Source organism: Platalea leucorodia (genome assembly GCF_965183815.1).
Source record: "Platalea leucorodia genome assembly, chromosome: Z".
NCBI classification, from domain to species: domain Eukaryota; kingdom Metazoa; phylum Chordata; class Aves; order Pelecaniformes; family Threskiornithidae; genus Platalea; species Platalea leucorodia.
The window spans coordinates 39,454,289-39,466,340 of record NC_138858.1 but is presented as its reverse complement, the minus strand read 5'-3'; positions in this window follow the sequence as shown (position 1 = coordinate 39,466,340).

Genomic DNA, 12,052 nt, shown 5'->3' with positions numbered 1-12,052 from the left:
TAGCTGCTGCCAGAAGACCCTGTGTTCTTCTGCAGACAGATCTAGGTGCTGCAAGGGAAGAATGATGATGGCAGTACGAGTTGGGCGCAGAGATTGCCTGCGAAGTCCTTACTGGAGTGTCCTGAAGGAGGCACATTTACATCGCGAGGCAGCTAGCTAGTGCTGTAATTTGTTTCTAGGACCAAAATTACTGGGTTTTTTTTTTTTCCATAGCTTTGTTTTTCCTCATGCAACTGTCCACTCATCTTGTGAAATACGAATCACCGTGAAAACTTCCAGGCAATAAATACTTTCTGCCTAACTCTAGCAGTTAAGTTTTGATTTTAAAAAAAAAAAACCAAACAACAACAACAAAAAAACAACAAACAAAATAAAAAAAACAGAGCAAAAGTCTTATAGCTAGAAGGAATTACAGCTGGTGTAAGATGATACAATACCTTACTAGTTATGCAAACCTGCCTATCCCCTTACTTTTCTACAATGTATGTGTCACTACAGGCTCTTTGTTAAATTTAAAATACTTTCCAAGGACAGCTGCATTCAGGTTTGTAACAATAAGAAAAACAGGTTTTTAAGAAGAGCGGCAAAATGAAAGTTGTCGAGCTCATGGTGTCTCCTAACTGGACATTGAAGGATATTCTGTCTTTTGTGCTTCTGGTTGACATTTCTTGAACTGTCTTTAGTATAGCTCTTAGGCAGTCCATGTGGATAATCTTCAAGTTATTATGCTGTTTTACTAAGACAAAACCCACCTTACTGAATTCAGCTCTTACATGTCCCATCACCTGAAATGTAAGTTGCTTATAACTGTTAAATCACATTAAATGTTTAAACTTGGTGGCCTGTTTTCTAACACACTCTCCAGTTTAGAACCCTCCCTGCCCTCTGAATCCTAATTTCTGAAGATGGCATCGTGTTTCCTGTGTTTGAGTTTTATATCAAGGACCAAAGATTGCTGAAAGTAAGTTAGCCTGAGCTTGTGATCATTTCAGTTAGGTGCTACCAAGTCGGGTGTTTGAGCATGCAGCATACATCACTGAATTAAAGATTTGTTTTCAGCCGTTGACACCGTCTAATGAAGCCATTGAAACGGAACACAGAGCAGAGTAAAAAGTAACGGGCCATCAGTCTGCTTCTTGAGACGGACATAAGCTGAAGTTACAAAAAGTGTTTCAGGATAACGTTAGTTGTACTGTACTTTGATCATATCAGGAGACAGAAGCAAGCAGAAGTGGTTTTGAAGAACTAGAAACCGGATTCTTCAAAAGAAATTTATACCAAATTAATTTGATGCAAAATCAGTATCCTCATTTACTAAACATATAAAAAGGCAACAGTTGGGATTTTTAAAAGCTACACAATTAAAAAAAGGCGGAGAAGCTAAAAATAAGACAACAGTACAAAAGCAGTTCAGAAAAATGTAACTTTACATTGCAAGTTCTGGGGCAGAATTTGGACTGGTGGTAGTGCCTGTCTGTGGCAGGGAAAAAACTACCAGGTACTGATTTACCTCATGCCTGCTGTTTCCCAGCTGATAATTGGTGCTGAAGGTGATGTGTCCAGCCTGCAGCCTTTCCTAGAAAGCTGCATCACTACTTTATCCTTCTACCAAGCTTAGCGGCCTTCCTTTGGGCTCCGTACAGCAGGTCTGTAGTACACCAGAGAACTCTGCTGGAGGAGAGATTTCTGTGAGACAATCTTCAACTGGCCCACAAATAACATCCCTGGAAAAGTCAGTGTGGTCCAGCCAACGTTCACCCTCCCAGTTACAGAAGCAGGGGCAGTTTCCCATGTTTGTGAGCAACTCCTGAGGTCAGACGCTGAGGGAGCCTCTTGCAAAGATAACGGTAATTGAGATGGGGTTTTTTTTAGTGCACGTGGAACAGCACAGATCCCGGCAGGGTACCAGTGCTCGGCTGTTCCACGTGCGTTGAGCTAATGCAGCCAGGAAAGGCTCCATAAGGGTCCTTGTTCCCTTGAAAGTTAAAATTTTCACTGAAATCCTGAAGCACACATCAGAGAACCTCTATCTGCTTTCCACCATCATTTTTTTTCCACCATTGCCTTTTCTTACAGAGATGGGTTATTTGGAATATGTGCTATTTCTTGGCATGAAAATCCATATTCATGCTTCCTCTTCTCTCTGAAGGTTGGCTGTTAACTTAAAGGACTTTAGTGAGATTTAACATAAAACAGGTGTGAAGATGTAAAGTACCACAAGCAAATTGGACATTTAAAAGTATACTATAATAATATTTCTGATTTGAAGGTCTGAAGCAAGTGTCTGGAAACCAGTGAAGATACATGGGAAATGGAGGACCTCTGTCTTTAAGCTCAGCACAAACGTATTTTTGTTTTCTTGGTTTGTGTTGCTTAATATAATATATTTTTGCTCACAGCTTTACTGCAGTCACACCTCCAGTTGACTTGTTGTCTGCAAGGACATACTGAAATTAGTCCTTAACCCTTTTCAGAGATGTTCAACATAAAATTAGAATTAAATCCTCAAAATTTACATCCAATTTTAATGTTTCTTTTCTGTTCAGCAGACTTCTATCACAAGTATTTCCAGAGTGTTAGTAATTTACCTCAGGCTTTTTTAACTGAAGGTTTTAATTTTATCTTTAATATGATTTCCCTAATGTAGGTAAAGTTATGACACATTTCACATAATCTGAAATTCATAAAAGAGTAGTACATTTCTTTCTCAGTCTGTCAATTTTTACTTCTCTACAAAAGCTAATTTATGCTTTTCCCTAAGATTTCTGTTCAAGCTATTTTGCTAGAAAATCCCATGGAGATCTGACGTTCTACTGCCTAGCTATGAGTTTAAAACAGAAGAGGAACAAAGAAAAAATGTGTCTGGACTACATGCAGTTATGCTGAAAGGAAGAGCAGTAAGCATTTTGTTAATGAAAAAGTTGTGCAAGAGGCAGGTTGAGTAGCAAGCGTTGTACTTAAGAGAAACTTACATAGATTGATTAAAGCCCTGAGCTAGTGTTTACTTTGGTTTTAACAACTTAATCTAATCAGAGAAGGTGGCCAATTCAGTTATAATGCTGTAAGTACTTTTCTAAAAAATAGTTTCCACATGGAGTTACAGCAGTGGAAAGTCATGGAGTATTCAAAATGCATCCAAATTTCATCCTGTTAAAACACTATAAAGTGCTCTCTAGTCAGACAAGAATAATTCAGAAGCATGAACCACTGCAGGGGCTGCACCACTGCAAATAGGTTCTCATCAGTAGGAAGATCTCTGAAGACAAACGGGTTACATATGCTTCTTCTAACTAGTGCTGAAAATGCTTGAATTACTTCAGTAGGTGTGACAAGGTCGTTCAAGTTAAATGACTTTGAAATGAAAAGCCATTATTACATAGGAGAAAATAGGTTGAAAGGGTCTGGTGATGCTTATATTTAACAAGGAGTCATTTCCACTGAGTTTTACTCAAAGCCAGGCTACATCAGACACAGCTTCAGCAGTTTTCTCACCACTTAAAAGATTCCAGTTTTACTCATATTATTTTAGGAAAATTCCAGTTTAGTGTTACGTTGCCATTTTACGGGCTATTAGCTAAGCTCTGGCTTTGCACTTTTCCTAGTGACACCAGTTGCCTGCAGCCTAGGTACTGTTTAAAAGTAAAGTTTGATATTCTTGTGCTAGTCTTAGTTTTCCAGTTATTCAAACAGGTTGATCAACTAAAGTGCACTGTAGCCCTTGCTTTACCTCAGTAACTGGATTTCCTTCAACAGTTTTATGTATCTTGAAAGTTAAAGAATAGGAAAAAAATAAAATAAACCTAAACCTAGCACATGGACTTTATATCTGTATTTTTGTTGACCTATGGGTTAGTGAAAACTCCTGCGTCTTGTCAGATGCGAAAAGGTAAGAGTTAGTGCGGTATAGCATCTCTTTGCATACGTGGTAGAAAGACCAGCTACCTAAGTACCTGCACACCAACATAATAGCATTATTTTTATGTGAATCCATGCAGGCAGTCTGAAACTACTGTTACCTGATTGTGTAATTAAAGTGTGCACATAGCTATGGCTTGATTTGGGGCTTTCTTAAAATCAAATGATCATTTGTCAAAACTCAGTTTCTGGCTTCCAGGAAGCATTTGCTTTGGCCTTAATTCAGAAGGGGGAATTTCAATCTCACGTGAAAGAAGTCAAAAATATTTTTCACACATTTGGTGGTTTTATATACCTATGACTTAAAGCCTTGAGACATGAGTTGAAAAAATCTGTTTAATACTTCATGTATTAAGAAACAAGTTGAAAAATTCTGCTTTTTACAAAGTAATTAAGAGCCACTAAGCATTGACTAATTCTGAAGTACTTGCCGCTTGCGTTAAAAGACAGTTTGACCCAGACTCTGGTATGTTAATGTATTACTGATTTTTGCTTCTATATATCAGAGCTTTATTATTTAATCAATCATTTTGATTTTACTTTAAATAATGTTATGTAAACTAATGATTTCCTGCATACTGCACTCTGAAAACTGATCACATACATGGCTTGGTGGACCCAAATACATCACTTTCATTACTTTATCAAGTGGACTTTGCTAATGAGCTAAGTGGTTCTCCCATTTAGGTTTAAAGAGCAAAGCTGAATTCTTTTGCTTTCCATATCAGAAGTATAAAGTCTGCAGACCTCATTACATCCTCTATGCAATTCTGTTTTCTGTGTTGACCAGATCCTAGTCATTATGCTGTACAAACAAACTTAGTGTCTGCACAAGGTGACTACACAGACAGACTGCAAAATGCAGCTGCACTTGCAGTCAAGCAAACTGAAGCTAAAGAACTGTGCCCAGTCTCTTGATTTCTGGTTAATGGATGCAGCATAAGATAGCACAAAAATACTACTTACTATAAACTGAGTGAATTTCTTGACTTGAATTTTTCATAACTCTCTTATGTAAAAATGAGAGCTATATTTATGTACTAGAGAACAAAGCCTGATTTGTAGAACATTCTGATTGGTTCTCCTGATAGAAACACATGGAAAATTTTCCTGTATTGAGCAGTTTATTAAACATAATCATCTCAGTTTACATGAATGCTTACCCTGTGATTGCAGTAAAGCTTGTTGATTTTGATCAAAAAATCCTGGCGCTTTGCAAAAATCTGTTCCCCAATCCTTCAGTAGTTTACTTTCATTTCACCAGATAGGCAAATATTTCTTTTGCCTAGTTGAGTAGTATTCCTGTGAACTAAACTTGTAGTGGGTGCAGAGCAGGATGTGTAACTAAGTGTATTAAGAATCACAAGACTTCCAGGCTCAAAACAGAAGTCTAGACGTGATCTGAAGTCAATCGTAGTGTTTCTACTACTCTTCTGAAACAGCTATTTTCAGCTGTTTTGCAGTGAGGAAGACTCTTGAAATAGGCTGTCATGGAACTACATCCAGAAGCTGGGATTAGGCCATCTGGGAGTGTGAGGGATCATCCAAAGGAAAGTTAGCTGAATCAGCATAAAATACAATTTTTTTTAAGAGGCAGGATGCATGGATATACATGCAGACAACTCTGGCTTCAGGATGTTTTCCCTGTTTAAGTATTAATGTGTGAATTCTACTGTAAAATTCTCATTCCTGCAGCATATTTGCACCAGTTTTCAGCTGGTGGACTTGACCTCCAGTTTCATTCATGATTCTTTCTTTATTTTTTCTTAAAGTATATAATGTTATATAGAAATACCTTTCTGTTTAGCCTGGGGGATGAAGAAGGAAAGAGAAAGGAGAGGGAACAGCCAAGACTTGCTTAGGTTTGTGGTTAGTCATTTCCTGCTCCCCTGCGCTTCAAGATATGCTGCATCTGTCTCCTTAATAATGTTTTTTCTGTTAATTTAATTTCCGAGCCTTCTACCAATTACTTGGGAAGATGGCTTAATTCTCACTTTTAAAGGCAGAACAAATATAATTTATAGGCAAGCCAAGTCACTGCATTCTCAGTTACCTTAATTTTATTTTCTTTTGCGAATGCAACCGTTTGCCACAGACCTAATGCAGCAGACAGTTATCATGTTCAATTCTGCGCTAGCGTGGCTAAATAGACATTGTAATAGGACTAAGTGAAAAGGAGAGTTTGGCTGATTTCTTTTTCAGGCATCAAAAATCTGATAAGGGCAGGCCATATAGGTTCTACATGCGCTCTTCTGCTTACCCACCGTCAGGACGATGCACACAGACATCCCCTTCACATGATGTAATACACAGCTATGCTCCACCACAGGTCTAGAAAAAACATTCCTATCTGCTGTACTTCTCTTAAGGTCATGTCAATATTTGTATTCTCATCCAGAGGTCTTTCAAGAAAGAGAGTAGACCATGGCAAATGTGAATTGTTCTAAGGAACTATATCAAGGTTGGCTGGCTTAGAGTAAGCCCAGCACAAGATGCAGGAAAACCAGGAGAGTTAATAAAGGAATAATGATAATATGGATATTATAATTCATTAATATTATCAGCCATTAATATATATCACGAAGAAATATTTTCCAGTCCCTTAGTATGAAAGGCTATTATTAACATTGTTAAGGATGAGTATTTAAAGCTGAAGCATAACACTGAATACTAGAAAATTCCAGGCAGACAGAAGAAAACTGATGTTGTATCCATACACAGGAAGCAAAAGCAGCACAGCTGCAGTAAGCCTGCAGAAATTTGATACGATGGAGTTTACCAATAAAGGGTAGCAGTGTAAAACCAATGGAGCATTAGCCTGAATGTCTCATCAAACCTGATGGTGCTATTTGTGAAGAGTACCAGTTTTCAGAAACAGCATAGGTTTGCATACAATATGTAACTTAATGCTACCTTCTCATTCAAAAACAGTTACAATGCAAGGTATGTCTACTAACTGTCTCACATCTCAGAAAAAGGTCTGTTTAGGCAAAGACATGTTAAATGCTGAAAACTATGTTAACACTTATCAATTATATCAAAATTTACAATCACCATTGGCCAGATCTGTGGATGCAATAACAAACTTGTGAAACAGTAAATGATGCAGTTTATTATTTATGAGGATCTATTCGAATTAAGTGGTTTTTAAGAAAGCCAGATGCAAAGTTATGCGCCTAAGAAGCAGGAATGAAGAGAATATAGTTACTATAGTTACAGAATAGGGAACTGTGATTTTGCTCAGGCTGTAATCTCTCCCTAAAATCAATTTCCTCCTCTGAGGAGGAGTTAGTAAAATATTCTCTGCCCTTTTCCCTGTTCTTACCAGTCCTTGCCACATTCAAATGGGGGAGTCAGTCATCCCAGATATCTTTTGGCACACAGCAACCGAAGGTGGGAAATTTGTTGTGGGTTTGGTTTTTTGTTTGTTTGGTTTTTTGGGGTTTGGGGTTTTTTTTGGTGCAAGTGTGAAAGAGATTTTATTCTGTTTTTACTAAATTTTATATTGATTTGTAACAGAAAAAATATCAAGGCCGAGCCAGCACTACAAGCTCACTTTATACAGTGCTTCTCCACAAGTGGTAGAGAATCTGTTCCAACACAAGCAATTAGATTTTGTGCTAGAGTTTGGCTGATCTGCCATAAAAGAAATCAGAACTGAAATGAGAAAAGAGTGTGTGTCTTTGGTGGGGAAAAAAAAAAAGAAAAAGCCAAACAAAAACACCCCAAAACTTTCTATATCCCACTTCCTGGTGTGTACAGCTGCAAGACCAAGTATCTCTTAGTCATACTTGATACTTAAGTAACAGGGTATGTTTTTCTCCTTTCTTCTAAATTAGTACAGCTTGCAGCTCTACTCTGGTGTGTATTTCCACTGTAGTAATTTTTTTAAAGCTAAAGCTGGTTCCAAGCTAAGAACCTTCTTTAAGGCATAAAAGGCAATTTAAGTATGCTTTAGGAGTTTTCTTTGTCTTTTTTATTTTTTCTTGATCATCTCATTCCTCTGTAAGAGAATGAAAGCTTATATATTATTGGAAAAATTCAGATCGACTTTTCTATTCCCTCACCAGATACACCAGGGCTGTCATCCTCAAGCAAGCTAGCACACACGTGGAGGTTAATAGTTGAGATAGATAGATAGTTTTTTATATCTCATCATGTAGAAACTTAAAAATGACTCGAGGAACTCCTTCAGTGACCCTCTAGGGGAATACCGTCACCCAAGCATGCTGTTTTGGACGTGAGCAGGAGATCCCTGAAGTAATTGGATTTGAGCACAGATGCCCCCAACAGCTCTTTTGTGAAACCCAGCAATACAAAATTATATTTTGTATCATTCAATAAGTGTTTGGGACACACCTCCTTGGGACTTTAGACAGTACACTCTGAAGTGACTGAATTTCCTAGAATCTTGAGCCAAATTTCCCCATTCCATTTTGGGATGACACCTATGGCTACCCCACAGAGTATTACATGGCTCAGTGAATTCCAGTATCGACTTTGGTTTTATCTGTTGCTCCACTTTGGGGTTCAGCTGTCTGCAACTTTGCAGAAAGCACATGCTACTCAGCATCAGTAATATGATGGGTAATACCAGCCCTTCCTCACTTAGCAAAAATGTCCAGAGTAAGATACTTCAATGAAGTTCAGACACCAGTTGCATCCTTCTTTGAGTCTGCTGCATTGTGCACGTTTTAATCTGGTGGATGCTTCCTCTTCTGAGTTTGATTCAGGGAATATAGTCAATGCTAGCTACCAATCTTTTCTTTCAATAGGCCTTTTAACAACCGTACATGAAAGATATTTTCCCATTTATCTGAAAGGTCAATATCACAACTTGCTGACCCGAATTACCTGCCACTTTAAATGTTACTTACTGTTTCGTAAAAGGTGACAGTAACCACGCTGCCTTGTCCGATGTGTTGCCAGGCTCATTTCTCCTCTGAGTCACCTAATTTACCTGATATCTAGATTATCTGTGATGAGGTGAGAAACGTCTGCAGGCTTTCCCCTCCTCTTTATGACCAATCCATGATACTGGAAGAATCTAAAGTTTGGTCCTCTTGAGTTTTCTTAGTCATAGCTAATGTGTCATGAAGCTACTGTGTATATATATGCAAGTGGAGGATATATCAATGAAGTCTTGAGGATTTAGAAAATGCTAATAGAAGATAAAGCAACAACTTATCCATGTGCTGGGGATCTACCTGCAACTACTTCTGTTGCATTCCTCGGTTGGACTAGTTAATCTGCTACACTAGTCTGAGGATGATGCAAGGTCATTTGAATGACCTCAATTTCTTCAAATTTGATAAAAACCCTCTAACATAGGTACTTGGAAATCAGTTTGTGATTTGCTGCTCTGTCTTTTGGGATATAAACAGTACTAAAGAGTTCAACCAGTTCTTCTGTGATTCTTTTGACAGTGACATGTGTAAAAGAATTGCCCCCAGAAAGCAGGTCAGGTGTCAGAGATGATACCTACTGTATGCTTACCTCTGAGCTCCCTTCTGGAAGTCTGATGGTTTCCCTCCTTACAATCGCATACCTGTAACAGGCATGGGAGTCTCTAGACCCCTGGTCTGGGACCTGTCCCTGGACAAAGCTCCAAGTACATCAAACTATGTCTTGGAAGTTACAGCAATAAAATCTCTGACTCAGTCAGTTGTTTTGCCTGTTTTTCAGCTTCATTATGCTCATATAGCCTTTTTAATGTGCTGGTTTGCCCAGATTTTGCATATCTTGTTCATGCCTCCTTACACCACCCCAAAGCCTTGGGATCTGTTCCAAGGTCTCTGCAGCAGAACAAGAAAACAGAGGAAATCTGTGTCTATGAAGCAGTGTGAAGAGATGCACTCCTTCTGTTAAGGAGAACATAGAGAGGGCAGTTTCTACTGGATAGCTATAATCTGGAAGATGACTGCCCCAAAATGCTGTAGACATAACTGGTACTCCAAAAGTGATAGGAGGACTACGATGACTGCTTTTCTAAACATCCTGAGATCAGCAGAAGCACTCACATACTTATCGTTTGTTTAATGCACACGTCTGTCTACTGACAATGGCAACTGATCATGGATGATAATTCATAAATCACTGTATGGGACACACCAGAGATTCACAATGCAGGAGAATGTGACACTTTCTGTGTGAACAAGGAGAGCTATTCTGTACTGCTTGTTCTGTGCCCACTACCCTCTATCGTTCTAGCTTGTTTAGCTGTATTACAGCCACACAACTTTTGTAAAAAGTCATACAATTTTTGCAAAAAGCTAGCTTTGGGATACCCAAAGGTTGCCAGTGGAACATACATTTGCCAGGCAGAAAGTGGGACCACACAAATATAAATGGCTCATACTCTGTGTGTTACTGCAGTAAGCCATGTTCTGTGTGACACCTGTGGGTAAGAGGAAATAGAGGGGACCCAGGACACTCTTCGTTTGCAGGCATGCTACCAGCAGGCAGAGCAGCAGTCTCAGCAGCATGGATTATGAAGGCCAATACTATAACAGTTGGCTGCTTAGAAGGTAAGAGGAATGATAAGTTAAAAAAAACCATCCTGTGTTTTCATCCTTTTCCTCTGACAATGTGCAAGGAAAAAGAGCTGTTTCTTCCTTTTTATTCCCAGCTTCTCCTCATTTGATCCTAGACCCCCGGCTCTGTGGCAACCACTTTGCTCACAGTCTACCAGAAGTTTCTGAGAGCTTCCTGATACTACATACAGCAATTGCTGCTCACACTCTATTCAGACTATTCCTTGGATTGACCAGAAAATGCAGTCAATAAACTCAGTCATGCTGCTACCAGTGCATGGGCATCTGACACTGAGACCAGCTCCCAGGACGTCTCTCAAGATATTTTCTGGAGCACCCCTTGCCTCCTCCTCCAATCTTCTCATTTCTTATCTGCTCACTGGGTAGTGATTGACTAGGGTAGGTCAGTGGGTATGACTTCAAGGCCCAGACTCCTCAAAGCAGGGTAGACTTGTCGTATTTGCCAATGCTGTTCTTAATTTTGTCATGCAGGCATTTCATGCACTTGATGATACACTCCCTACCCTAGATATCTTACAACATGGACCCCTGCCTTTGCCAGCTTCTTGAAGTAACTTCACATGAATGCAAATTCCAGGCACATGTCCAAGAAATCATGGATTTTGTGATATTCCCCTCAACAAAACTTTGTGGTTTCCCAGAAATTTTGTACAGAAACTGCAGCAGTCTTCATGGAGAAAGCCTGTTAACATCTGTGGTTTGAATTGAAGGTAGCCAAAAACTACCAGCGTGCAGGAGGAAATGACTGAGAAGTGAGCAGGTAGAAACCCATTGTAAAAACAGTTTCTGGGAGAATGAAAACCCGAGATTTTAGCAGCACATAAAGCCATCTCTCATGTAACTTATCCTTTTCCTTAGACAAGGCTTAGCAGGAGAGATTCAATGTACATATAAGTTGACAATTCATACGTTGGTGCTGGAGGACAGGGTGGGGGAAGTGGGCAACAACATATGCAGAGCAACAGATGAGACACCTGCAATGCAGACTGTTCTCGGCAATCTCCCATCCTGGCCCAAGCAAAATGTTCTCCTGGCACAGCAGTATCTGAGCCACAAGAGGTCACTGGTAACAGCGCTAAAAACATCTCCCAGGTTTCCCAGCCTCGGTGTTCTCCTTCTGCCTCTCATATCTTGTGCTTCGAGTAGCCAGGTATCACCTACAGCATAAACTGAAACTAACTGCACCTATTAGCTTTGCAACGAGCCATGTACAGGTCCACAGCAGTCATGTACTGAGCAACCTTCCTGCAAATCCTCAACTGACTGGAGGAAGGCACGGGCTGTTTATTTGTAAAATGCAATCACCCACCCAGCCGTGGTCAAAATCTTCTCAGTGCAAGGATGTCATATAGATTTCAGTGAAACTAATTGGAAAACAGAAGCTTTATTTTATTAAAGCTTTGGACATTTCAACTTTTTCCTCTCCTTGAACTACAACCTAAACAAAATCTCTCTCATGTTTTCAGGAAACAGGACCATGTCAGCATGCCTGTGGGTGACCTGCAGCATGAAAACTCTGGCCCAGGACTCATCTCTTCCTCCTTAACTAAGGAAGAACAAAAGTTTGTTTGGGGCTTTTTTTT